General features: G+C 42.0%; 1 protein-coding gene and 1 long non-coding RNA gene across 2 annotated transcripts in view; both read left to right on the forward strand.

Moving 5' to 3' along the window:
* Positions 1-27,997, forward strand: part of LOC104846095 (uncharacterized) — a 202,617-nt gene that overhangs the window by 151,801 nt on the left and 22,819 nt on the right. The window lies entirely within an intron of this gene.
* Positions 9,475-27,989, forward strand: LOC111751221 (uncharacterized). The gene is made up of 3 exons (XR_002786309.2): positions 9,475-11,002; positions 11,580-11,862; positions 14,554-27,989. It is a non-coding gene; the product is annotated as an uncharacterized LOC111751221 (long non-coding RNA).

A 27,997-nucleotide genomic window follows, 5' to 3' on the forward strand; every position in this document is an offset into this window, starting at 1 on the left:
ACTGTTTATTAAAATATAGCCAGAAACAAACTAGCATGTCAGGAAGCAAGCCACTGCCTCCTTTCAGAGCAAGGACCTTCAGTCCCTCCCTGTTAAACTCATTTCGTGGGGTACCAGGTTGTCTCCTGGCTGGGGCTTTGTTCTAGCAGACCTGAAACCTGCAGGCCCGTGATGGGGACATACAGAATTCTGGAGGGAGCAAAGGGAAGACTCACCCATTTGTGAAGACAAATCAGCCACTCGTAAGGGCTCCGGGGATTAGGACTCAGTGTTCCTTTGATCTTCCCTCCTACTCACCGCTGCTCTGGGGCTCAGGACACCTTAAATATTGTCTTTGTGGAAGCTTCTGGTAGGACCAGTTGCAATCCAAGATTCTTTCTGGTAATCCTCCTTGGCCCTTCTGAAACCAAACCAAATCCATTGCTGTCGAGTTGATTACTACTCATGGGGACCCTACTGGACAAAGTAGAACTGCCCCAGTGGGTTCGAACCACTGACCTTTCAGTTAGCAGCCAAGCACTTAAACACTGCACCACCAGGGCTAAGCCAAAGAACCAAACCTGTTGCCATCAAGTAGATTCCAACTCATAGCGACCATGTAGGGCAGAGTAGAACTGCCCCGTAGGGTTTCCAGGGAGTGGCTGGCGGATTTGAACTGCCGACCTTTTTGGTTAGAAGGCAAACTCTTAACCACTGAGCGACCAGGCCTAGGGAACATTAATTTGCTCCCTCATATTTGTGCCCATAGCCCTTTACCCTTACTGCTGTTACATATGTCACACTGTGGTATCGCTACTTATGTGTCTCTCTTGCTCTGAGTATGTATGAACACTTGTGTCCTTTCTGTCTCTGGGTCCCCCAAAACCAAGCCATTGCCATCAACTCGATTCCAACTCATAGTGACCATATAGGACAGAGTAAAATTGTCCCATAGGGTTTTCAAGGCTGTAAATCTTTACAGAAGCAGACTGCCACCTCTTTCTCGCCTGCAGCAGCTGGTGGGTTCAACCAGTCGACTTTTTGGTTGGCTGCTGAGTGCTTTAACCGCTGTGCCACCAGGGCCCTTTCTGGGTCTCCAGCACCGGACAACTCAGGGTTGAATTGTTGGAGTGATTGCTTTTAGGTCATCTTGAAGCATTCTGTCCTCAACCATTCCCCTCTCTCCACTCAGTCCCAATCACGTGAAAGTATTTACATTAAAAAAAGCCCATGGAAACTCCTTCAGCTGAGCCTGCATGTTAAAATGGGTCGGCTTCTACAACATGGAAACCCTGGTGGCGTAGTGGTTAAGTGCTACGGCTGCTAACCAAAGGGTCAGCAGTTCGAATCCACCAGGCACTCCTTGGAAACTCTATGGGGCAGTTCTACTCTGTCCTATAGGGTTGCTATGAGTTGGAATCGACTCGACGGCACTGGGTTTGGTTTTGGTTTGGTTTCTACAACATAAATTCAGAAACATTTCACTACATCAGATATTTCCTGTGTACCTACTGTGTTCCAGGACTTGGGTACCTAGTGGTGAACAGAACAGATACATTTCCTGCTGTCCTGGATGTCACTGATGATTAACTACTGTTAATTGGTACAGATTATTAATGGGAAGAGCATTTCAACTTTCAGATAAAAGTGATTTTTATTTTAAAGCCCTCTGGAGCAGAAACATACTCAGGAATACCCTTGGATCAAGAATTATCCTCTTTCAAAGTGCATCCCTTGCTTGCTGATCCCTGGAGTCCCTCCTTGACACACATGGTTGAGTTTTGTCACCAGAAGGAGCTAGCCCAGCAAGGTATGAGCTCACGAAAAAATTATTTGAAGAACGCTTCATGAAGATTCAACATCACAAGCTTCCTTAAACCTTCCTACTAGATGTTGAAGGATGTGCCATCCTCATGCTTCACCAGGCTTTACTTGTATAATCTTAGGCCAATTATATAAAATCTTAGGCTACTACCTGATAATACTTGTATTTTGTTCATAATTTCCTACTCTTACGAAGCATCTCTGTCTTAATAGCCCTGGGTTATCTTCAGGCTTTCAGCCGAGCAGTCTGGGGAAATCCCCCTCTGGATTGGGGGCTTATTTTCTAAAGAGCATTGTGCTGAGGAGATTTTCTCCAGGCAAAGGAATACAGTGGTTGTGACAGTTATCTGGAAAGACTGAAATTAATTTTGAGTGACATAGTTGAAGCCACCAGAGGAATCAGCAATTCCCCATATGAATACTCACATATCAGGCTAGATAAAGCAACAAGCTTGGGCATATCGTATTGATTGGGGTGGACATTTGTTGGGGCCTCTTCAATATAAAACTCCAGCTTCTCACACTAAGGGACCTTGATTTTTGCTTTGGGAAATTCAGCCCTTTCCATTCTCAGCCATACAGTTTGGGTGGGATTAACCCTTCCTCCAGATCCAAGGATGGGCCTGATTGGCTTAAACCAGCCAGGGAAGCCAGCCTTCTCTCACAGTGATTGGTTCAGAGGTAGGCATGTGTCCCAGTTCCAACCAATGACAGAGGGTGAATCCCAGGATTTGTGGGGAGTTTACAGAAGAGGCTCTTTTTCTTCCCCTGGATGTGAGACTCCAGGGGGTTGCCTGGAGCTGCCAGAGGACACCAGGTGAAGACAGAAGATTATGTTGACGTGGGGGAATGCAGAATGGGCGATGCAGGAAATCAGGTCCATCTTGGAATTGATGAAGCATCTCCTGGAGCTTCCCCTCATTGGGCTTTCTGGTTATGTGAACTGATAAAGCACGTACACCCTTTGCCTCTTATTAGCTTGTATCAATTTGAATTGGTGTTTCTGTCACTTGCAACCGAAGAATTCGTAACTAATTACTAATATCGAAAGTGTCTACAGTCTAAGAATCAGCTTGGTCAAGATCAGTAATGGGATGGAATTTAGCAAAAGACAATTGTGAAAATCTTTGAGTAGGGTAGCTCAGCTGGGGAAGTATCAAGAGGCTCCCTTTTTGCCCATAAAAAAAGTTACTAGGGCAGGAAGCTGAAGGAAGGTAATACCATTAGAGGCTGGCAGTTTGGGATGCTGACAGTGCCTAGCAGAGGCAGGGTTCCACTCTTTTGGTTCTACTTCATGGCCCAACACAGAGCCTGGCACAGAGTTCTCCGTGTGTGTTAAAGGGTAATCTAAGGAAATTCATCCTGAAAAGGCCCAGGCTACTGTCCCCTGCGTAAGTGAAGAGACATGTCCTGAGTCTGAACATCACTTGACACAAATAAATGATTGAAGATACCAGGAACATCTTCCAGCTACGCTAGACTGTAAGCCTTTAAAGCTGTGCTATTCAGTATAGTAGCCAGTGGCCATGCCCACTGGAAAGGTGGCTCGTCAGAACTGAGATGTGCTGCAAGTATAGAACACACATGGCATTTTGAAGACTTAGCACCAAAAAAAGGGTAAAGTATCTTACTTATAACTGTTTATATTAACTGCATGTTGAAATGATAATTTTTAAAATATATTGGGTTAAATAAAATAAGTTATTCACATTAATTTCATCTATTTCTTTTTGCTTTTATTAACATGGCTACTAGAACACTTAATATTACATATTCGCTGACCTTATACTTCTATCAGACAGTGTCTTCTAGCCAGCAGAGACTACATTTTACTTGCTTGTCTGCCAGTGCCTGGCCCAGAAGGCTGTTGTTTCTCCATGTTGTTTTTTAAGCGATGGATGTATGCCTGAATCTTGCCATTGAGAACACTAGTCAGCAAACATCTGAAGCCTCGTGTTCCAGCATGAGTGGCCTTTCTTGTAGAGGGTGTATCTTGATGTGGTCCTGGGTAAGGTCATGCCATGGGAGTATAAGGTAAAATCTCTTCTGAAGAAGGTGACCATTCCTAGAGTCAAATTCCTGGAAAGAGGTGGGCCTCAAACAGGAAAGGAGACATTGGAAGGCAGAAGAAGGGAGTCCTGTCTGTTCCTGGGCCTTACCGCTTTGTATATGGGCAAAGATTGCTCTAGATATGACTGATGACACTTTTGGGGTACAGATAGGGGAGGTGGCATCTGCCACACATTGGCAGGCTAGAAGCAGGTAAAGAAATGGTTTTGGGAGCCCACATGGGCGATGAGAAAGAGCTAAACCTTGTAATTCAGATCATCCTGGTGAGTGTTAACCTGTGTTAATGTTCTTGAGTAAAGCCTGATCCAGATGCCATCGCCTGGCCTCCGTAGAGTGGGGACTGCTGGCCCGTGCTAGGTCACCAGAGTTCAAGGTCGAGCCAAGGTAGCTGTGGCAGCAGAGCTTAGTGAGGTGTCCCCAGGTGAAAGAGAAGCCCGAGAGCCGGCTGCCCTCTGGTGTGGAGGTCCTTGCTTCACAGGCAACCTCAGAAGACAAAGTCTGATGCTTATGGGTAGTGTCTTTCAGGAAACACATCTCCAAGTCATACCTGGCAGAACCACCACAAACCCATGAAAGCGATCAGATGTTGAGGAAAGCGTGACTTCTCTTAACCTCTTTTAGCCTCCGTTGTAAAATGGACCCAGTAATACCCTACAACCTTAGTTCATTCGTTTATTCAGTGAATCTTTATTGAGCACCTAATATGTGCTGGACACAATGCTAGGCTTTGATTTTTATCCAAATCAATTGCTTTGATTTTGATCAAAGAGAGTGTAGGTAAAGTGCTTAGCACAGTGTCTGGCTGTAGCAAAGTCATGTATACATTATACATACATATGCGGGAGCCCTGGTAGCACAGCAGTTAAGAGTTGTGACTGCTAACCAGAAAGCTGGCAGTTTGAATCCACCAGCTGCTCCTAGGAAACCCTATGAGGCAGTTCTGCTCTATTCTGTAGGGTCGCTGTGAGTTGGAATCGACTCAATGGCAGTGCCTTTTTTTTTTTATACATATACGCATTTATGACTATATTGTCCTTAATATTCTTGATCCTCTGTTCATTTTTTGTTGGAAAAATATACCCTTACTGCCTTACTGGGGTAAAAGTGTATAAAGCAGTATTGTCAGACCTCATCTAACTTCAGGGTGAGAGATGAGAATCACCGGCAGCCTCAGCCCAAAGCTGATTCCTTTGAGGTTGATGTCAGACATACCACCACCCTCCAACCTTTTTATCAGTTCTGACACCAGCCGTCCCTTCTGTGGCACTCTCAGCTTCTTTGCTGGGTTCGATAATTCATTGCAATGGCCACACAAAACTTACAGACTATACTTATGGAGTTTATTAAGGTAGTAATAGGTTACAACTCAGGATCGGGATCAACTTGGAGGTAACAGGAGAAACTCAGGATACAATGCTTCGACAGGACAGCTTCGAGCCTCTCAGCTCCTTCTCTGCTGTGGCCACTGGAAGGCAGACCTCGCTCTTGGCAATGCGTGCTGCCAGCCCTCACTCTCGGCCTCTGCCCTGCTCGGGCAAGTGTTACAGCTCTTTAGCTCTGCTGTCATGTGCCTGGAGGCACTTCGCTCTGCCAGGAAGCTTCTCGCCTAAGGCGTTCAGGTCTCTTGCTCCATGGGTTGGTGAGCCCACTGCAGCCACCTTGTTTCAGTGGGCTGGGAAGTCCACCCCAGCCATCTTGTACTGGTCTCCTGGTTCTAAGCTCTCATGCTGCATCATCTCTCGTGGTCTCTCAAATTCTTCAGTGTTACAGCTCTCTCTCTGTCTCCTGGGGCTAGGAGGTTCTCAGTGCAGGGATTCTGGGTCCAAAGGATGTGTTCTGCTCCTGGCTCTTCTTCTTGGTGGCAGTGAGGTCCCCCTCAGCCTGTGGGATTAGCTCTTTTTAAGCCTAGAGGGATGGCAAAACTGACCAATCCACTTGGTGGACCACAGGCACCTTATTTATATAGTCTCATCCAATCCCAGCAAGAGTTTTACACACCTTATTTGCATAGCCGCACCCAATCATTTTGTGGGAGTTACAAGACCATGGCCAGAAAGGCCATATAAAAAGAGAAACCCATCGCTCTGCAAAGTAAGAGACCTTGTATGGAAATATATTTTCCTTGCCCAAACCTGAAATAAGAGATGGTAAGGGGCAGAATTCAGGATTCTGTGACTTGGTGCAGAATTCTGGTTGATGTTTGAACTGCATTTGATCACAGACAGGTGAACTACCCTCTGGATTAGCTGAGTCTGCCTACCTTTTAAATGAGTGACCCAAGTTATTGCACAATTCTGGAAGCTGAGATCCAAACATTTCCCACATTCTATGCCCAAAGGAGGGTTTGGAGTTACCCATCAGGAATCAGGTTAGGCTTCAGTGATTTGAATCATTTTTCTGGCTTCTCTATAGCCCAAGAGTAATTCGGATGGCATAATGACCCAGGAATTTTCTTTTAGGGAGAAATGACTAAGACAGAGTGATTAATTTTAATCAGGATCTTATAAATTTCCACTTTAAAGTTCAGCTTGCAAAGGTGGCCATTCCCCCATTTTTCCATGTGGGCTCTGTTGAGAATTCAGTCTAGGGCTGGGGAGTGATAGGCTTTGTAGTTGATTGGGGTATGGGTGGGGAGCTGTAGGGAATTCAATACCAGCTATTTATTTTAGGAGCCCTGGTGGCATAGTGGTTAAGAACTTGGCTGCTAACAAAAAAAGTGACAGCCCAAATCCACCAGCTGCTCCTTGGAAACCCTATGGGGCGGTTCTACTCAGTCCTATAGGGTCTCCATGAGTTGGAATCAACTGGATGGCAACAGGTTTTTATTTATTTTAATTCTGAAAATTAGTTCTCAAGATTAGGCATTTTATGCAAATTATTCATAAAGATACAATTTGGTGTAGCTTGCTGGAAAAATCTACACTGTTGCTGGTGTCTTATTACGATGGTAGCACTAATGTCCCCAGAAACTCCAAGTGAAGGCCTGGTGTTTACTTTTCCAGGAGGGCTGTTGAAACTTGCAGCTTTCTGGTTCACTGAATCAAGAGCTTTAAGAATGACACTAAGAAAGATTGACAGCTTAATAAGAAATCGGCATTGATTCCCAAGATCAAATCAAGCGCTGCTGTCATTTTTTATTGATGCCAAAAGACCTAAAATCAACCTTATGCCCCAGATTCATTTTAGAGGCCTATTCTTCCCTTGCCAAAGACTGTCCTTCTTTGATTTCGTGTTTTAGCCTCTCTCCACTTCCCATTCAATCTGTCAGTTTCCGGCTTTGTAACTGGGTGGGCACTCTGCCATCTCCACTGAATCCCACTGAGAAATCTCAACATCACTTTCTAGAAAAAATGTCCTTGTTCCAGATGTCTGACTTACAGCCTCAGAATCCTTAACTTACTTCTCAGCTGATGTTGTCTTGATCCCATCCTGAAGTTTTCCCCTCTTCTTGGTATATATGATCTGGACAGAACTAAAGGTGGTAAGTCTTGGTGGCTGTTTAGTGTCCTGGTATTTCTGTTGTTGTTAAATCAAACACACTTTCCAGGATGCACAACTTGGTAACCTTGATCAGAGTTTTTAGCTGCAACCCAAGGATTTAAGCACTCTTTTTAAAGAAATATTATATCGTCTCGTATCTTATGACTCTTCATAATATCAGCTTGTCATACTACTCATAATGCGTGACTGGAGTTGAAAAAAACGGTTTATTCTATATAGTTTTTAACTCTTGTTTGTTCTCCATATGCTTTCACCTCCCATAAGTCCCTATATTCTTTGTAGTATTTACTTTTTGAGAGCCATAGGTTGTGAAAAATTCTGTACTTTTCGTAGTAATTGTCTTTATGTGTACTGTGGGAACGGCTATGTGTGTATTTAAATATTCAGTTGTCTAGTGTGATGGAATTGATTGGACTCCGTGCTTGTTCTGTTACTAGTTAGTAACCAGTTAGTTACTGTGCCTCTCTGAGGCTCAGTTTCCACAGCTATAAAATGAGGATAATGGTATTTACTTCATAGAATTATTCTGAAGTTTACATTAGGTTGCATACTATTTGAATACTTGACAAAAGCCAGGTAGTTAATGAAGTTAGATCCTTTCAAGCCCTGTTCAGCAGAAGCTCTAAGATGAAATATGCCATAGTGGTAAAATGATAAAAAAGACTCCAGACAGCCATTAGAGAAATGATTACTTTGTGAAATTTGCAAACTTTTGACTACTGAGGTTTAAAAAAGAAAATGCAAAAGAGGCCATATATTTTAGATATTTTTATGGAGGTTGTGAAACATTTGAATTGAGCTTTGCTGCATAAATTAAAATTTTAAATCAAAGTAAAATTAGAAATAGAATATCTATGAACTTTTCAAGTGTTTAGATAAAAAGCCAAACTATATACCATTTTTGCAAGTTTGTATTTTTTTTTTTTTTAAGCCTACAGCTTAATCAAACTAGGGCAGAATGATTGCTTTGCAATGCCAAGATTCACTTCAGAGATGTCGACGAATTTTCATTGCATGTAAAAAGCAAGGGCTAGCAAAGTGTCGAGAGCATGCTTCTTTTTTAAAAGGGAAAAATCCTACGAGAACATCTTTTACTGGAGCATTTGCCTGTATTGTACAAGGAGAGCCACCCACTGACACAGTCATCATGGTATCAGTGTCTCCATGTGGTATCTGCACGTGGTATGATAATGTCAGCCAGCCGTGCCCTGGTCGAGTGCCTGTTATAAAGGGACTTAGGAAGGACTGGTATTTTGCTATCCATGATTTGGCTCAGATGCTAAACAAAGGTCATCTGTTCTACTCAGGGACAACTTTTGTGAGACCTGAAATTTATGCATTTGGGTGGTCCTATTTTGGCACAATGGTTAAGTGCTCGATTGCTAACTGAAAGGTCTGTGGTTCGAACCTACCAGCAGCTTTGCAGGAGAGAAGTGTGGCAGTCTGTTTCTGTAAAGATCACAGCCTTGGAAACCCTATGAGGCAGTTCTGCTCTGTGCTATAGAATCGCTATGAGTCAGAATCAACTTGATAGCACTGGATATACAAACCCAGTGCCGTTGAGTCAATTCCGACTGATAGCACCCCTATAGGACAGAGTAGAACTGCCCTACAAAGTTTTCAAGGAGCGCCTGGCAGATTCGAACTGCTGACCCTTTGGTTAACAGCCGTAGCACTTAACCACTACACCACCAGGCTTTCCTGTAATGGGTATACAACTGGGTATATTTTGGCACAAGTGGTTTGCCATTGGCAGCTGCTAACCTAAAGATTGGAGGTTCAAACACACCCAGCAGCAGCACCGAAAAAAGAAATGGCAAACTGCTTCTGTAAAGATTATAGCCAAGAAAACCCGATGGAGCAGTTCTACTCTCTGGGGTCTACTCTGGATGTGGGGTCTTGGTGAATTAGAACTGGTTCTACACAGTTTTTTTTTTTTTTAATGAAAAAGAATATAAAATTATAAATACAAAATTAGATTCAAGGGAAAAAAAATAGATCCAGGGACTTGAAAGGGGCCCCTACAAGTAAAGACTGGGAAGCTTCAGTAGCCTCGTAGTAAATCCTTCTTTTCTCCTGTCCATTTCAAGAGTGAAAAGTGGCAGGCATCTTAGAGACTGATGGGGAGGTTAAGTTTAAGGTTGGTAATGGTGGATCATCCCTCATCTCCAGTGGCTGAGCAGTTGTCAGAAAACTGGGAATTACAAAAGATGAATTTGAGAATGAACGCCAAGGTGTTTTCTAATTATAATTTGTGTTTCATTACACTGTATAAAATGTCAATACTAAAATCATTTTTAAGCTAACAAAAATACCAAGAACTACTACATAATTTGTTTTCTATGTGCATATGTGGTCTTTTAAAATAACTTCTGTCTATGCTCAGCATAGTCAAGTATTTCACATAGATCATGATCTCCGGGCTCCTTGTGAATTCCAAGCTACTGGAATGTTTTTGTAGAGGGGAAGCATAATTGTTCCTGTGAGTTCTGTTATTAACATACGTATCAGAAGGCTGATTTTAAAAATTTCTGTTTGAAATCTGTTTGGGAATTTATCATTTAGCTATTTTAATCTTCATGCTTACGTCAGTATGCCAACTCTCATCAAAGTCTTTTGGCTATTTAAAAAATGTAAATGCTGTATTTCACTTTCTAAACATTCTTTGAATTGAGTCAAGGATGGATTCTAGAGTCTGAAAATTCAGGTTTATTTTGGGCACCCTCATAGGATCTTAGGAATAGCACTCATTTTTCTCTTCTACACTTTTTCCTACTGGAACGTTTGCTAAATGCCTTGAATCAATTGATGTGTCCTCAGGGCAGCACAGGGCTCTGTTTCTGGAGAACTGCAAAATAATCGTCCCCTTTACCTTTTGGCATTTCTGCCTTTGGTCGTTCCCTTGCCTGGATCCTATGAAACATTGGCTAGTTCCAAACCCCCCACCCTCCTGTTTTGCTCACAGGCTGCCTGCTTACAACAATTGTACAATTAGCAGGGAAGCACATGCAGATAATAAAAGAATTATCATAAAAGCACTAAACAGAGCAAATAACATTTCAGGCTGGATTTAATCCCAAATACCTGGCGCTCTGAAGCAGGGAGGTACAGAAACCAAGAAGCCAAGAAAGACAGCACCCTGGTTAACTGTGGAGGATTGGAATTACACACACACACACATATACACACAGGCAAACACAATGCCCAAATTTAGACATTAGTCAGGACGGCATGCAGTAAGTAAATACTGTAAATTCAGAGCTAAAAAGGGCTGGGATAAAAAAAAGGTAAGCCTTTTAGGTTTAATGTAGCGTTAAAATGCTTCTGCGGCCTAAGGATGTTGATGGAGAGACCCGGGTTAGGAAGGAGGGAAGCCTTCATGAGGATGGGACCCTGCAGTCTTAGATAGGGCTTTAGGGCAAAGAGCTGAGCTGTGATCTTGCACTTGGCCTGGACATCTACATCTCTGTGCGTCTGTTTCCTTAACCAAAAACTAGGAATAAAAATACTTGCTCACATTATTAAACAACTTCTACCAAGCATTTTGCGATGATTTTTCCTGATGAATCAGAGCCCATCGGGGTGTGTCCTGGAGGACAGAAGCCATTGCCTGTATTCTAACTAATAAGTAAGTACATTTTAATCATAGTAATAGCTAATAGTTCAGTGTTTACTCTGTAGTAGGACTGAGATTTAGAGAGGTTAAACATTTTCCCAAGTTCACATGGCCAGGCAGAGCTTGGGTTTGAAATTACCCAGTTTGATGCTGAATTAAGGATGCTCTGCTCCTGAAAGGACCTGGCCCTGGAGTGGGCTCCACTGTGGTCTCTTCCTCCCCCTGGGCTTTCTTGAGGGTGTTATCACAGGAGGGTGGCTTTGGTCAGACCCTGTGGACACCTTGACGTATTTCTGTTCTTCAGCCTGATGCAGCTGAGATGTGTGATAAGCCTGGGCTTGCAGACCAGACAGTTAGAAAGAGCAAAGACAATTCTGTGTGCTCAGAGGAGAGGGCCGAGTTTCTGCATCTAAGTCCAACTGCCTTGTTTGTTTTGCTCTGGGTCTGAGGGTACTTAAGAAGCTTGTGAGGCAGGGCTGGGGGCTGATACATAATAAATGGGTCTTCGTTTTTCCTTCTCTTTCTTGTACATTTTAATAAGGCATTGTGCAGAGTGGAGAGACAATGACTTATTAATTATATTTTCCAGATGGAACGGCAGCCTAAGGGATAGTTTTCTATCAAAAATGGACACTGAAAATGCAGAGATGCCCAAAATCTAGTAACTGACCTGAATGTTTTCAGGTTTGCAGTTAAGCTTGAAAAAGCTGCTGAGTCGGAGCCAACGGTTTCCTTTTCTCAGAAATCAGTTTTATGCTATGAATAAAATAGCTCTTTATCAACAATCTTCAGCCTCAGAAATTTAATTTTTACAGACTTCGGTCAGGAGACTAAATTATATTATTGCATCTGTATCACAAGATTCTTTCCAGGTAATTTTAAACAGTGCTCCAAGAGCATGAGATAAGGAAGGGGTCCTTTGTTTTGATAGAGGAATTGTTTACAATCTGCCTGGTATTTGTGCCTTAAACGCTCAGAGCTGTGTTTTTACCTAGGCAGCTTCCTCCTGCCTATAGGTTGGATAAGACTTCAGCACACTATGTTTTTATACCCAAAGTAAATGGAGCTGTTCGGCAAAGCCATAAAATTTTTTCCCCCCTGCGTTCTATTTAATCTTCTAAATAAAGCTTCTGAATTTTAGAAAACAAATCACCGGCCTCCAAAGGTTGCTGGAAGTTATTATTTTTGTTTGCTTAACGTGAAGAAAAGCTGATCTTCCAACACATCACAGTGTGTGTGTTTTTCTCCTCTTGGCGTTAGGGTATTAGTCCTCAGCACAGTATATGCTTATTAGCTATTTTTCCAGTTTTCGTGGTGTGTGTGTTAATAGCAGAAGGGGATTTGCTGATTAAGAAGGAAAAGAGAGGGAGAAAATTTCTTATTACATAAAATGATTCTTTGTACATGATTGTGTGGGGCTTCATTGGGGGAAAATCAAGCAGGAAGTAGAGGTTCTAGATGTTTATAGGTTAACATCCCATAAGTGGCTCTGAAATCCACCCTTCCCAACAACCTTGGGGTGGCTAATTGCTGGAGCTTTGCAGCCATTGGAGTGACCTCATTTTCCCCCGGCATCGACACTCACAACAGGATAATGCTCACCCTGATAGAAGTGTCACAGTGGGGACTCAGCATAATTTGCTGATATGATATCAAAAAGAGCATTAAGGTAATTACATTTTGCACTTGTAATATTTCACAGGCAATAATACAGTAGAAAATTGCACTTTTTTTGGTAACCTGATCATTTAAAACTTTTTTTTTTTAATGGAGCGGCAATGAAGCTGACGTATTTGATGGGTTGTTGTTTCTTAAATGTGTGCTCAGTTTATAAATGCATAAATGCAGACATTACTCCAAGCATTTGACCAGGGTTAAAAGACTGAGAGTGGTAAATGGAACTGTTTCAATGGGTAGCATAAAAGTTGTTTTTTAATCATAGTAGCAGAGAGATGAGAAAGGATAAGAACCCCCTTTGCCAGAGGCAGGTCACAATATAGAAACACAGCATTAAAAGGTCAAGGATATGGAATCTATGCTCCCTTCTCCCACCCTTGCTGTGTGACCTCATGCAAATTACTAAACCTCTCTGAGCTACTCTTTCAAAGAGTAGTACTGGTTAGACTGATCTCTCTCAGACCATCCCAGCTGTAATATCTGTGATTCCAGAAAGAAATTATTATTTTCCTATTTACTTATTTTTACTTTGTAAAACATTTTCTGGGTAATTTTTTTTTTTTTTAATCCTGGGTTTTATTTCACCACATAGATAATTTTTGTTTTTTCCAAGAGAATATCCTAGCTCTCTGAATATTACAGCTCATACGGAAGACCAACCCTATATTTCTTTGTACTCTTGACATTTTGGCAGTAGCTGCTGGTGAAAAACATTACTGATTTAACTTCACCATAGAAACCCTCTTCTTTTGTTCCAGGTGGACTTGGTCAGGAATCTCAAATGTTGCCATTTTCTTATACCGCTCGGGTCACAACTCTCTCATTCATGCATTCATTTGGCAGATCTGTATTGAACGGCTACTATGTACGGGCAGTATGTTAGGCTCTGAGCATACAATAGTGAACAAGACATAGCCCCTGCCCTTGTGAAGCTTAATCACAATAGGATATTTTTCAGTACAAGAAGCAGAAACCCACTCATTGCAGCTAATTTAAGCAAAAGAGAATTTATTATCAGGATATGAGGGCATCTTCCATATGCCAATGGCAAGAAGTAAGGCTGGGTATCACTGGGGCTGGAACAAGGTTCTTCATAGCTTTCAGGACCCAAGACAACTTCTCTTTGCATATCTCTCTTTCTGCATGTCATTGCTGTGGCCATTTGCTTCATTCTTATCTCTGCAGACCATCTTTTCTACAGACTCATCCACTTGCACACAGGGCCCACTACTACTAGCTCACATGACAACTTTGTACAAACTAGGAAGAGGTACCCCTCCAGGGCAGCTGGATTTCAGTGCTCACTTGCCCCTCAATTGGGTGCCTTCATATATACCCTGCTTGGCCTTATGCTGGCTATCCCAAAATGGTGTCCTCAGCCCCCAATTCCACATGACTTCTAGCAAGCCTCCGCACAAGTAAATGACTGTGTCTCCATGTCCCAAATTCAGTTTCCTCAGAGGAGTTGGACTAGGTGTCCATCCTTCATCCCATCTGTTACATCTATGGTGGGTGAGGAACAGACACATGATAAATGGCCCTAGGAAGAGACACGGTGCATCTCTAAGAACCACACCTCTGCCTGGAGTGGGCTGATGCACTCCGAGAGGGTATACACTGGATGGATGCATGGTATCTGAATCAGAGGGAACTGTGTGGAATGTTACATGTAACCGAGTCCTGGTCTCATACCTAAAGCACTCAGACCTAGTGGATTTGGAATAGCATAATGTTGGATATTGATGACCTCTGTGCTTGCTCCAGCGTCAGGGAAACTTTGGGGTCTGCTGGGAGCCTGGCTTTGAACATCCTGATCCTATAGCCTCATTTGAGACTGAGACTCCTGCTTTGGGCATTTCATAGCTGTCTTTTTTCTGTATATATAGCAGTTCTCACTGGGTCACTAAGACACAAGGAAGCAAGGACAAATTGTGGAGGAAGACGTCTACGTCTGTTGGAATGCAACCCTCAAAAATCTCTGTGGGTGCAGAAGAAGCACCAGTGAAATGTGCATGGGTCCATCTGCAATATCCTTTTATTCCTGCCAGCTGCAAGGCTTCTACATGAGGATCTTTCTTAAAAGCCTATATTAGCTTCCAAGGGCTGCCGTAACAGGGTATCCCAAACTAGGCGACTTAAAACAATAGATGTTTATGGTCTCACATTTCTCAACGCTGGAAGTCCAAAATGAAAGTGTTGGTTAGGCTATGCTCTCCCTGAAGAATCTAGGGGAAGATCTGTCATTGCCTCTTCCTAGCTTTTGGTGGTTCCTGGAGATCCTTGGTGTTCCCTGGCTTGTGGATGCATCCATCAGTCTCTGTCTGTGTTTTCATATGGCTGTCTTCCCTCTATGTGACTCTCTCTCTGTGTCTCTTCCCTTCTTTTTATAAGGATATCAACCATGTAGGATTAGGGCCCACCTTATTCCAGTATGACCTCATGTTAACTAATAACATTCTCAAAGACCTTGTTTCCAAACAAGGTCACTTTCACAGGTACCAGGGGTTGGGACGTCAACATATCTTTTTGGGAGACACAATTCAACCCATAACAAAGCCTATTTTAGCTGTTTTCCTGAAAATAACTGAGAAGATTCTGTCTAGGAAGTGTTACCTCATTATGCAGTGAGTTGTGTCAGGGGATCTTGTAAAACATCCAGTATTTTTATTTAAAGAGGAAATAACAAGAAAGAATTCATATGGACTTGCCCCACTGAGAAGTTGGTCTGGGTCAGGACAGCTCAGTGAGTTCATGCTTTGACCCTATATCTCTGTTCCGGACAGGTAACAATGAGACATAAAATATTAAAGTAGAAAACCGAAAAACTATAAAAGGCATAGCTCAGAAATAAGATAACTGTGCCAGAAATGCAACATGAACATCATGAGTGGGACTGGAGACAGAGAATGGTGATTTAGGAGGTCTGCTTCTGTGGGGTAACCCCTGGTGGCATAGTGGTTAAGAGCTGTGGCTGCTAACCAAAAAAGGTCGGCAGTTCAAATCTATCAGGCGCTTCTTGGAAACTCTATGAGGCAGTTTTACTCTGTCCTATAGCGTTGCTATGAGTCAGAAATGACTCCATGGCAACAGGTTTGGTTTTTCATTTTTATTACCTCTGAGGAATAAAAAGGATTAACAAGGCCATAAACCAAACCCATTGCCGTAGATTCCAATTCATAGCAACCCTGTAGGACAGAGAAGAACTGCCCCGTAGGGTTTCCAAGGCTGTAAATCTTTACAGAAGCAGACTGGCACATCTTTTTCCCATGGATTGGCTGGTGGGTTCCAACTGCTGACCTTCTGGTTAGCAGCCAAGTACTTTACCCGCTGTACTACCAGGGCTCCTTCAACAAGGCCATGCTCACTGCTGTTTAAGGCAGCGAGCATAGAGTGTGACTCCCTTAATTGTGAAAGGAGGCTAAAAAGTGTTGATCTGCCTGAGGCTATGGCAGAGTTTCTCAATGTCAGCACTGTTGACAGTTTGAGCCAGATAATTCTTTCTAGTGGGGTTATCTGAGCCTTACAGCATGTTTAACAACATCCTGGCACCTACCTACTAGATGCCAGTAGCACCGCCCCCCAACTTGTGACAATCAAAAAATGTCTGCACCTACAGAAGTGGAAAAACATACCTTGCTCATGGACAGGAGGACTCAACATTGTGAAAGTGTCTATTCTACCGAAAGCAATCTACCTATATAATGCAATCCCGATCCAGATTCCAATGGCATTTTTTAATGATATGGAGAGGCAAATCACCAACTTCATCTGGAAAGGGAAGAGGCCCCGGATAAGTAAAGCATTACTGAAGAAGAACAGAGTGGGAAGCCTTACACTACCTGATTTTAGAACCTATTATACCACCATGGTAGTCAAAACAGCCTGGTACTGGCACAACAACAGATACATAGACCAATGGAGCAGAACTGAGAATCCAGATGTAAATTCATCCACCTATGAGCAGCTGATATTTGACACAGGCCCAAAGTTTGTTAAATGGGGAAAAGACTGTCTCTTTAAGAAATGGTGCTGGCATAACTGGATATCCATCTGCAAAAAAATGAATCAAGACCCATGCCTCACAACATGCACAAAAACTAACTCAAAATGGATCAAAGATGTAAATATAAAATCTAAAACAATAAAGATCATGGAGGAAAAAATAGGGACAGCGCTAGGAGCCCTAATACGTGGCATAAACAATACAAAACATTACTAACAGTGTACAAACACCAGAAGAGAAACTAGACAGCTGGGATCTCTTAAAAATAAAACACTTATGCTTATCAAAAGACTTCATCAAAAGAGTAAAAAGACAGCCGATAGACCGGGAAAAAAATTTTGGCTACGACAGATCCGTTCAGCATCTAATCTCTAAGATCTACAAGATACTGCAAAACATCAACAACAAAAAGACAAATAACCTGGTTAAAAAATAGGCAAAGGATATGAACAGGCACTTCACCAAAGAAGACGTTCAGGCAGCTACCAGATATATGAGGAAATGCTCACGATCATTAGTCATTAGATAAATGCAAATCAAAACTACGATGAGATACCATCTTACCCCAACAAGGCTAGCATTAATCCAAAAAACACAAAATTATAAATGCTGGAGAGGTTGTAGAAAGACGGGAATACTTACACACTGCTGGTGGGAATGTAAAATGGTACAGCCACTTTGGAAATCGATTTGGCACTTCCTTAAAAAACTAGAAATAGCAGTACCATACGATCTGACAATCCCACTCCTTAAAGTGTATCCTAGAGAAAGCCGTCACGTGAATAGATATATGCACAGCCATGTTCATTGCAGCACTGTTCACAATAGCAAAAAGATGGAAACAACCTCGGTGCCCATTAACAGTCAAATGGATAAACAATGAAATACCATGCAATGATAAAGAACTACAGTGAATCCTCAAGACATCTCATAACATGGATGAATCTGGAAGACATCATGCTGAGTGAAATTAGTCACAAAAGGACGAATATTGCATGAGACCACTATTACAAGAACTCAAGAAAATGTTTAAACACAGAAGAAAACATTCTTTGATGGTTATGAGGGTGGGGAGGGAGAGAGGTATTCACCAACTAGATAGTAGACAAGAATTATCTTAGGTGAACGGAAAGACAACACACAATACAGGGAAGTCAGCACAACTGGACTAAACCAAAAGCTAAGAAGTTTCTTGAATACAATCAAATGCTTTGACGGACAGAGTAGCAGGGGCAGGGGTCTAGGGACCATGGTTTCAGGGAACTTCCAGGTCAATTGGCATAACAAATTTTATTAAGAAAACGCTCTGTGTCCCACTTTGGTGAGTGGCATCTGGGGTCTTAAAAGCTAGAGAGCGGCCATCTAACATGCATCAATAGGTCCCAACCCACCTGGAGCAAAGGAGAATGAAGAACACTGAAGACACAAGGAAAATATTAGCCCAAGAGACAGAAAAGTCCACATAAACCAGAGACTCCATCAGCCTGAGACCAGAAGAACTAGATGGTGCCTGGCTACCACCAATCACTGCCCTAACAGGAAACACAACAGAGAGTCCCTGATGGAATGGGAGAAAAGTGGGGTGCAGAACTCAAATTCTAGTAAAAAAACCAGACTTAATGGTCTGACTGAGACTGGAGGGACCCCGGAAGACATGGCCCCCGGACTCTCTGTTAGCCCAGAAGTGAAACCATTCCCAAAGCCAACTCCAGACAAAGACTAGACTGGACTTTAAGACATAAAATGATACTAGTGAAGAAAGTATTTCTTAGCTCAAGTAGATACATGAGACTAACTGGGCAACTCCTGTCTGGAGGTGAGATGAGAAGGTAAAAAGGGACAGGATCTGGCTGAATGAACAATGGAAATCTGGGGTGGGAAGGAAGAGTGTGCTGTCACATTATAGGAAGAGCAACTAGGGTTACATAGCAATGTATTTATGAATTTTTGTATGAGGAACTAACTTGAACTGTAAACTTTCATTTAAAGCACACACACAAAAAAATGTCTCTAGACATTGCAAGATGTCTTTTGAAGGAAAAATCACCCCGGTTGAGAACCACTGTGCAATGGTTATAAGAATGATGGCAGACTATGGAGGCTGGAGAACAGAGTTTCCCAAGCATGAATTGAACTAAGATGTCCACCATATCATGACCAGATCTATGATATCCTCAATAATGCATGGGACCAAAAAAAAAAAAAAAAAAACCCATTGCCATTGAGTCGATTCCAACTCATAGCAACCCTGTAGGTTGGAGTAGAACTGCCCCATAGGGTGTACAAGGGGCGGCTGGTGGATTCAAACTGCTGACCCTTTGGTTAGCAGCCATAGCTCTTAACCACTATGCCACCAGGGTTTCCAACATATGGAACAAGATCCCTGAAAAGCCATTAAAAGATCTGATTAGGGGTATCCTAGGTGGAGGTAATTTCAAAGCTGCCAGACAAGGAGAGTTAAGCAAGCAGCAAAGGCAAACAAGCTAAAAAGTGAAATGAGAACAGGTGAATATGAATATGAATAAGAGCCAATTGCAAATCTAGGAAATAAAAAAATAGTCGTTGAAACAAAAAAAAAGTAATAGAATAAACTGTTCAGCATAGTTGAAGAGTTAGTGAATTGGAAGATAGCACTGGGGAATTAACTCAGAATATGGCATATTCTAACAAAACAAAACAATAAACAAAATAACAAGAGACATGGAGGATAGATCAAGGACACCAACATAAGAAATGGCAGAAAAACAGTATCTGACAAAGAACTGAAGAAAGACAGGATATCTTTAGGTCCAAAGAATATGCCATATTCTAAACCATCAATATAAAGAAAAATTTATAGCTAGATCCATCATCATGAAACTGCCATGCATATAGGAGGATGTCTTATTAGCAGTAGTAAAGTCCAGAAGACAACAAAGTGCTATGTCAGAGTGTTGAGGGAAAATAAAGGGTCAAGCTAAAATTTTCTACCCTGTTAAACTATAATTCCAGAAAAGGTCTGCAAAACTGTTCCTTAAAGGGGCAGTAGTAAATAGTTTAGGCTTGCAGGTCATATCGTCATTGTCATATGCTAAGACCTGTGTCACATTTGGGAGGAAGTGTAGAGATTTTAGACTTTGTTTACACATATATAATTAAGTAGTTAGGTTAAAATATTAAGGGTAATCGTTGGAAGAAGAGAAAAACAATCAATAGCTTCCAAATCAACAAAATAAAAAAGAGAAATACAGAATCTTTATCAAACTAAAAGAAATCAGAAAAAGAGGGGAAATACATAAGCCAAGAAAATGGATACCCAACAGAAAACACAAAGTAAGAAGGCAGAAATAATTCAATAATCACAAGAAATATAAACTAACCTATTAAATGACAGGTCTATCAGATTGGGTCAAAACAAAATAAAAAATAAAACACCCCAGAGTCAAGCTAGATTTTGGCCCAGAGCTCTTCTAACAGGCTCTCTACCATAAACTGCATTAGAAAATGAGGACCTTCAGATTATTCCTCCACGCTGGCTAATGTCTAGATGCTACAAAAAAATAGATAAATTCATCCAGTCTCTTCCATGAACTGGTAACTCAAAAGTGAGCGAGTTGTATTAGAAGATATCTAAGGTATTTTCAAATCTAAAATTCCAAGATTTTATGCTTTCCCCCAGATGTGACATCTTTGTGGGCAGAGCTTTGTACCTACATTCTGAGCATCAAGGACACAGCGATTGGTACTGACCACTTGATGGAGGCTGGCCTTATCACTTGAGCATTTGGCATTGGCAATGCAGTCTTGATTTTCATGTTGTTACTGGCCTATGTTAAGCAGCCTTTTGCAGATGGACAGATACTTATTATTACCATACGCTTATAGGCAACATGGAAATTGACCTGTAAGAGGCAAGAGAGGGCTTTTTTCCTTCTAATATGTTATGAAAGTTTGATCAAAGTGGGAATATTCTGTCATGGGTGATTAGTATCAGCTCATATTAAAATTCACTTTTCCTAATTCAGTATGAAAAGTACCAACATAAGAAAACTTTGCTATGAGATGGAGAGGATACAGAGTGATGTCATATACAAGTTCTAGTGTCTCCTCCTTTCTGAAAGAAATTTTTTCTCAGAAGAGGTTAGCCCTCTTTTTTTCCACTCTTATAAAAATTCTTGAGTTAGTTGGGCCATGTACCCCACATCCCAGAGACATGGCAGATTTCTTCTACATTTTCATTCACAAATGATAATAATAATAATAATGTTGATCTATAACAACCACGTATTGATTGTTAACTGTGTGCCAGGCACTAGGCTAAGGTCCCTCTAATACCCTATTATACCATTTTACATACTTGGAAACTGAGGCTCCGAGGATTGTGGCCTTGCCCAACCAAGCTCACACAGCCGGCAAGCAGCAGTGTAGGACCCTAAACCAGCACGCAGGACTGAAAATCAGTTATGTAGGGTAGTCTCTCTCAGGTGTGCAGAATGTAATTTTTCCAAGGGATCTTGTAGACTCTAGAACAGAGTTTCTCAACCTTGGCTTTATTGACATTTTGGGCCAGGTAATTCTTTGTTGAGAGTGCTGTCCTGTATATTGTAAGATGTCTGACAACTTCTCTGGCCTTTACCCACTAGATACTAGTAGCAGCCTCCCTCCCCTGCATCCAGTTGTAGCAACCAAAACTGTCTCCAGACATTGCCAAGTGTCTCCTGGGGAATATAGTCGCCTCCGGGACAATGCTCTTCAGTCTTCTTCCAGAGTGCCTCGCACAGCCTGATGTAAGTCCTGCTTCCTTCCTGCCTTGAGGACATTTGGGAGGCACTATCGACTCGATGGCACTGGGTTTGGTTTTTTTGTGTGTGTGTATTATTTGCAGAGATGGGAGTACAGGCAATCCTCGAATTATCTTTTCCTAAATCTGTCTGTAAGTCGAATTGGTACTTAAGCCAGAACAGTTAGGTACAGTTCGTATCTAGTATCAGTTAGTCAAATGTTTGTCTTAGTATATAGTATATAATGTGCTTTTCTATGCATAAAAAACATTAAAGAAACACAGATACACTAAAACATCTTTAACATACTAATAAAAAAGAAAAAAATTTTTTTAACATACTAATACAGTAATAATAATAATATTTTAATAGGTGTCCACAAAGTAGCACCCATTTGTTATTTATGAATCGTCGTGTGTTCCTTGAATTTTTAGTATGATAGGCTTTTTGGGAGTTGGTTTGTAACCATGGGTTGTATATAAGTTGAACGTTCGTAACCAGGGGACTGCCTGTAACTCTTGAGTTTCATTTCGGCAGAGATGGGAGTAAACTAGTTGCTATCCAATGGATTCTGGCTTATGGAAACCCAGTGTGTGACAGAGCAGAATTGTGCTTCACAGGGTTTTCAGTGGCTGACTTTTTGGAAGTAGTTTGCCAGGACTTTTTTCTAAGGTGCTTCTGGGTGGACTTGAACTTCCAACATTTTAGTTAGCAGCCGAACATGTTAAGTGTTTGTACCACTCAGGGACTCCTAGATGGAAGTAACTCTTGAGTTTTGTTTCTGCTGAGGGTGGGTTTCCTGAGTCATGAACTTTTGCTGTGATAAAGGTATCCCAGCTTCTATTAGTCCAATAAAAATGAAAGACTCCTTTGTCTCTAGTAGAAGACATGGTGGTTTATCTGCCCAACTCCTCTTCCTGGGAACTGCTCAGTATGTCCACAGGGCAGCCATGTTTCTGGCCATAGCTTACGGGCTCAGGGTAGATATTTTACTCACACTGGGTCAGTCACTTCTGTCTCCCAGGAATTTGGAAGTAGGACTGTGGGTTGGAAGTAGGACTGTGGGCAAGTCTTCCCTTACACTAGAACTGTGACCGGTAAACTTGGCAGCTCTGGCGGTCATCTTACTGTCCGGTGGACTAACTGTTATAGAGTTGTTGTTGTTAGGTGCCTTAGAGTCAATTTTGATTTGTAGACACCCTATGTGACAGAGTAGAACTGCCCCACAGGATTTTGTATGCTGCAATTTTTGCGGAAGCAGATCGCCAGGTTTTTCTCCCTCAGAGCAATGGAAGGGCTTGAAACACCAACCTTTAAGTTACCAGTCAAGCCCTTAACTGTTGTGCCACCAGGGCTCCTTGATATATAGTAAAACCTGTTGCCATTGAGTCAATTCCAAGTCATAGTGACCCCGTAGGATGGAGTAGAACTGCCCCATGGGGGTTCCAAGAAGCAGCTAGTGGATTCCAACAGCTGACCTTTTGGTTAGCAGACAAGCTCTGAACCACTACCTGTAGTGCCCAGACCAGCAGCATCAATATTACCTGGGAAATGGGTAGAAATGCAAATTCGCAGGCCCCACCCCAGACCTCCAGCTTTAGAAACTCTGGGGTGTGGCCTAGCAAGCTGCGTTTTAACAAGTCCTCCAGGTGATTCAGGTGCTCACTAAAGTTGGTATACAGGGAGAGAGAGATGGGAGGGAATGTGATTCATGGGATGGAGACAGAGAACTTCCTGTGAATGAGATGTCTCAGTTCCAACTTCTAGTTCTTCCTCATACTCAGCCATGCTCCTGCCCTCAGGCTTGGTGAGGTACTTCTATGTCCTAGTAACAAAATCCACTTTCTTTTTTCTTAAGTTGATTGAAGTCAGTTTCTGTTGCTTGCAACTAAAAAGTCCTTACTCACCTCACAACATGACTGTGTACAATTCATGTAGGGAGAAAAATCACATGGAGCAGTGTCCCCACAGCTGCTCAGGAAGAGATTGTAATTTTATCAAGGACTCCTGAAAATATTTAAAAGCTTCAGAGAAAATATTCCATGTTTTTTTCTTATCATCAGGAGCAAGAATTGTGTGTGTGTGTATCTATTTAAAGAAGCCCATTTATAAAGTAAATACCTTTTTTCCTTATCTATCTTTGTATATTTTATTCTTCAGTGTTCAAGCCTTGGTGTTTTCCTGACTTTTCCCTCACTCGTTTCTCACAGTTAAGTTAAGCTAGAGTTAAAAATAGATCTCTACTGGCCAGCAGATATTTATTGAACGTCTATCGTGTGCCAGGTATTTGAAGATTTAGTAAATAATGGTTTCCACATAGTTTCCTCTCAAAGAGCTTAGAGTTTTGTAAGGAAGAATGCAATTATCTTACTGTTTTAAGTTATAATACGTTTCATGTACGAGGTTTCAAGGAAAGTTAGAAAAGAGAGTGATGAACTTCCAGGGTGGGGAAGTGCTGGGAAAGAAGAGTGGTGCTCGGAGAAGACTTTCAGGAAGATGCTTTCCCTGAATTAGGCTTGGAAATACGATCAGGTGTCCACAAGGCAGAAAAGGCAGGGGAAGGAGAGTGTTCAATTTGTGGTTTGCAGGCACCACCAGGGAAGAATTTGATGTTTCAGTGCTTACTCCCTTCTTGATTCTGGCTGATTTGAAGTGTTACGACGATATGGTATAATATATAAGATATGATATGATAGCTGCTATCAAGTTGACTCTGACTCATAGCTACTTTATGTACAATAGAATGTAATACCCAGTTCTGTGTCATCTTCAAAATCACCAACATGTTGTAGTCTGTCATTGTGGCTATTGTGGCAATCCGTTTCATCAAGCGTCTCCCCTGCCCTCACTGACCCTCTATTTCAGCAAACATGTCTTCTTCCAGCAACTGATCCCTCCTGATGGCATGTCCAGAGCAAGGAATTTGACAATGTTTTGCTGTGATCCATAAGGTTCTCACTGGCTAAATTTTGGCAGTAGATCACCAGTCCTTTCTTCCTAGTCCGTCTTAGTCTGAAAGCCCCACTGAAATCTGTCCACTGTGAATGGCCCTGCTGGTCTTTGAAATATCAGTGGCATACCTTCCAGCATCATAGCAACACACAGCCACCACAACATAACAAACTGACAAACGGGTGGTGATGAAGTGCTGTAGTATCATATAAACATTGAAAATAAGCTGAAGACATTTCTAAATTTCATGAAGTAGTAGCTTCTAGAAACTGTCCCCATTATATCACCAGCACTTCCTTTTTCTGGACACAATTTATTAACCGTACTTTCAAGATGACACGGCAAAACATACTGGCCTTTTAAAGTCGTGCTTCTAAGGAGAGTAGACTGTATGTTGGTTTATCTCAACTAGGAGAAAAATAAAGAGTATGAAGGGGGAAAATCTCTATTAAGTTTTGTAATTATAATATGAAAATTCAGTTAATTTCTTTTATCATAGTGAGTCATTAAAGACTGAAGTGGGTTCCCAGCCTTTTGTTTCCAGAACAATCCCCTAGAGGCTTAGCGCTCTGTCATCCGGATGGGCCTGATTAAAGAAGGGAACCTCTATCTTCAGATTACTGCTCTCTGTCATTAGCATTACGTTATCTTGCTCTTCAGACTGATTTTTAATTTTTATGCTCGCAATTATAAATGATTTACAGGGACATTCATCGCCCGACCTGTCCTGAGTCATTAAATTCACCTAGGTTGAATAGCCCGATGTGCACCTGAAATTAACCAAATCAGTGACATTATCTGGCTGGATTTTTCAGAGGCTTTAGAAACAGAGAAGAGACTCCTTTCTCTCTCTCAACTCCCAGGCTTAATGGGAAAATATTTTTAATTGATAAAAGAGGTAATTAGCCAAGGCTAAGAGGTGCACACTAATTGTGCTGTATGTCTTGCAGAGTTAGTTTGGCCAGGATTTCTGGAAAAGAAGGGAACATGACCCAAATACAGTATTGGTTGCAGTCACATGAGACTAGTTTGAATGAGTTTTACATGCCTGAACCAAGTCTAGGAGAAGAACTGCGATAGCATTTATTGCGTACCTATTATATGCTGGAGCCCTGGTGGTGCAGTAGTTAAGAGCTCGGCTGCTCACCAAAAGGTTGGCCATTCGAATCCACCAGCCACTCCTTGGAAACCCTGTCGGGCAGTTCTGCTCTGTCCTATAGGGTCACTATGAGTTGGAATGGACTCTACAGCAATGGGTTTGGTTTCACTATGTGCCTGTGTTCCCCTCATTGTTTCTTTTGTGTTGTTTTGCTGTAAGGAATGGAAGGCTCTTCACGCTGGCTCAGATGAAATGGGGACTGTGATCTTACTCAGTCTAAGACAGAAAGTGGAGAGCTGCTGGGCCGGAAGTAGGAATCAAGGGCAAGCTCTCTCATGTTCTTTCTCTATCACCCAGGAGTCACATTATCCAGTTCTTACTCTCTTTCTCTCTTTCTCAGGGCGTCTATTAGCCTCCCAGCTCTCTTTTTATCTTGGCTGGCTTCCTCTGCTCTTCTTTTTTGTGTTTGGGTCCAAATAGGCATTCCACCTGCATTTACCCAGGGCCTTTTACCTCACCTTTTCACCACTGCCTGGCAATAGACTCTGCCTTTCTTCTTCTTCTTTTTTTTAATTTCATTGTAATGAAAAATATATAACAAAACATTCACCGTTTCAACCATTTTTACATATACAATTCAGTAACATTTTTTCTGTTCATCATATTGTAAAACCATCACCACTACTGGCTTCCAAATTATTTTCATCACCCTTAACAGAAACTCAGTGCCCCTTGAGCAATACCTCCCCCGCTGCCCCTCCCACCTGCCCTTGGTAACCACGAATAAACTTTATCTCCACTCTTCTTGGTTGAAATTCTCTATAGAATGTCAGTGGTTTCTTACCAGCTAGGGGATTGTCTGCCCTTGGGAATACATCCCCTGTCTGCTGTGGTCAGAAGGGACAGGAGTTGTGTGTAGAGAAAGTAGAATGGAAATAACAGTATTTTTTTTTATTTGGTGTATCTTTAAAACAAGTGAGATCCTCCTCATTTGACAGATGAGGAAACTGAGGCTAATGGAGGTTATGTCATTTGTTGGAGGTCATACAGCTTGTGTTAGAGGCAGGAATTAGGGCCAAGGCCCGTCTGACCTTGCTTTCCATTTGATGTGCTGACTCTCCGACAGCCCTGCTATTTGTCACACAGGTGTATGGGCAGGGGTGGCTCAACACACAGGCCGATGGCTGGTTAATTAGGTTGGTTTCCTAAGACTGCCATAACAAAGTACCACAAGCTAGGTGGCTTAAAACAACAGAAATTTATTTGCTCACAGTTTTGGAGGCTAGAAGTCCAAAATTAAGGTTGGCAGGACCATGCTCCCCGTGAAGCCTCTAGGGAAAGATCCTCCCTGGCCTCTTCCAGCTTCTGGTAGCTCTAAGCCTTCCCTGGTTTGTGGTAGTATAACTCCAGTCTCTACCTCTGTCTTCACATGGCCGTCTTCTCTCTGTGTCTGTCTCTTTTCTTCTTTCTAGAAGGACACCAATTATACTGGATTAGGGTCCACCCTACTCCAGTATGACCTCAGATTAACTGATTACACCTGCAAAGACACTATTTCCAAATATGGTCACATTCTCAGGTACTGGGGATTAGGACTTGAGCGTATCTTTTTGGGAGACACATTTCAACTTGTAACAGGGTCCCAGTTACAGCTTGAGCAATGTAGACAACACCAGCTTCTTCCCCATTTTCTTCTTCCTGTGTCTCTTAAGGGACGTTGAAAGAGCAAAAATCAGAGATAAAAAAGAAGATATCTTAATTCATATTGGGCTTTGAAAATAGTCCAGAGAAAATCTGGTTGAAGAGTCATAATAGATGTATGTAGGGCTCTGACCATGAAACCTGATAATAGAGGGGAGCAGAAATAAGAGCTTAGCTGCTAACCAAAAGGTTGGCAGTTCCAAATCTACCAGCCACTCCTTGGAAACTGTATGGGCCAGTTTTACTCTGTCCTATAGGGTCGATATGAGTCAGAATTGACTGGATGGCAATGGGGTTGGTTTTTATTTGTTTTCAGTCCCAGAGGATGGCGACCTATGCCTCGATTTACCAACTTTGGAACTTACTAGCTAGCTGTATGACTTTGGGAAAATCACTTAGCCTTCCTGATCCTCTGTTTCCTCATCTGTAAGATGGGGGTGATATAATTACAAAAATTGTTTGAACAGTGTGTTTACCACCAAGTACAGTCCCTTATACACAGAAGTCATCCAGTAACTGCTAATTCCTCCCTCCTTCCCATTCTTGCCAAGATGAGACTCAAGGCCTGATCCTTTAATAATTGTAGCCTCGGCATTAACGGTTAGTCCAGTTCTGAGAATCTCTGGAAAGTTCAACTCATCACGGAACTCTAGCTTTTATTTATCCAGCATCCCTTCCCTCCTTTAGGTAACAGCACCCCATTCCTTGGTGGACTGTGTCCCTTTTCACCCGTATGGTTCTGGAGAGGCTGCTACACTCAGGCCTAGGCAGTCATAATCCCCCCTGTATGGCCTTGTTGATTGAGCCAGAGATTG

This window comes from Loxodonta africana, chromosome 7 (assembly GCF_030014295.1).
Source record: "Loxodonta africana isolate mLoxAfr1 chromosome 7, mLoxAfr1.hap2, whole genome shotgun sequence".
In the NCBI taxonomy this organism is placed as follows: domain Eukaryota; kingdom Metazoa; phylum Chordata; class Mammalia; order Proboscidea; family Elephantidae; genus Loxodonta; species Loxodonta africana.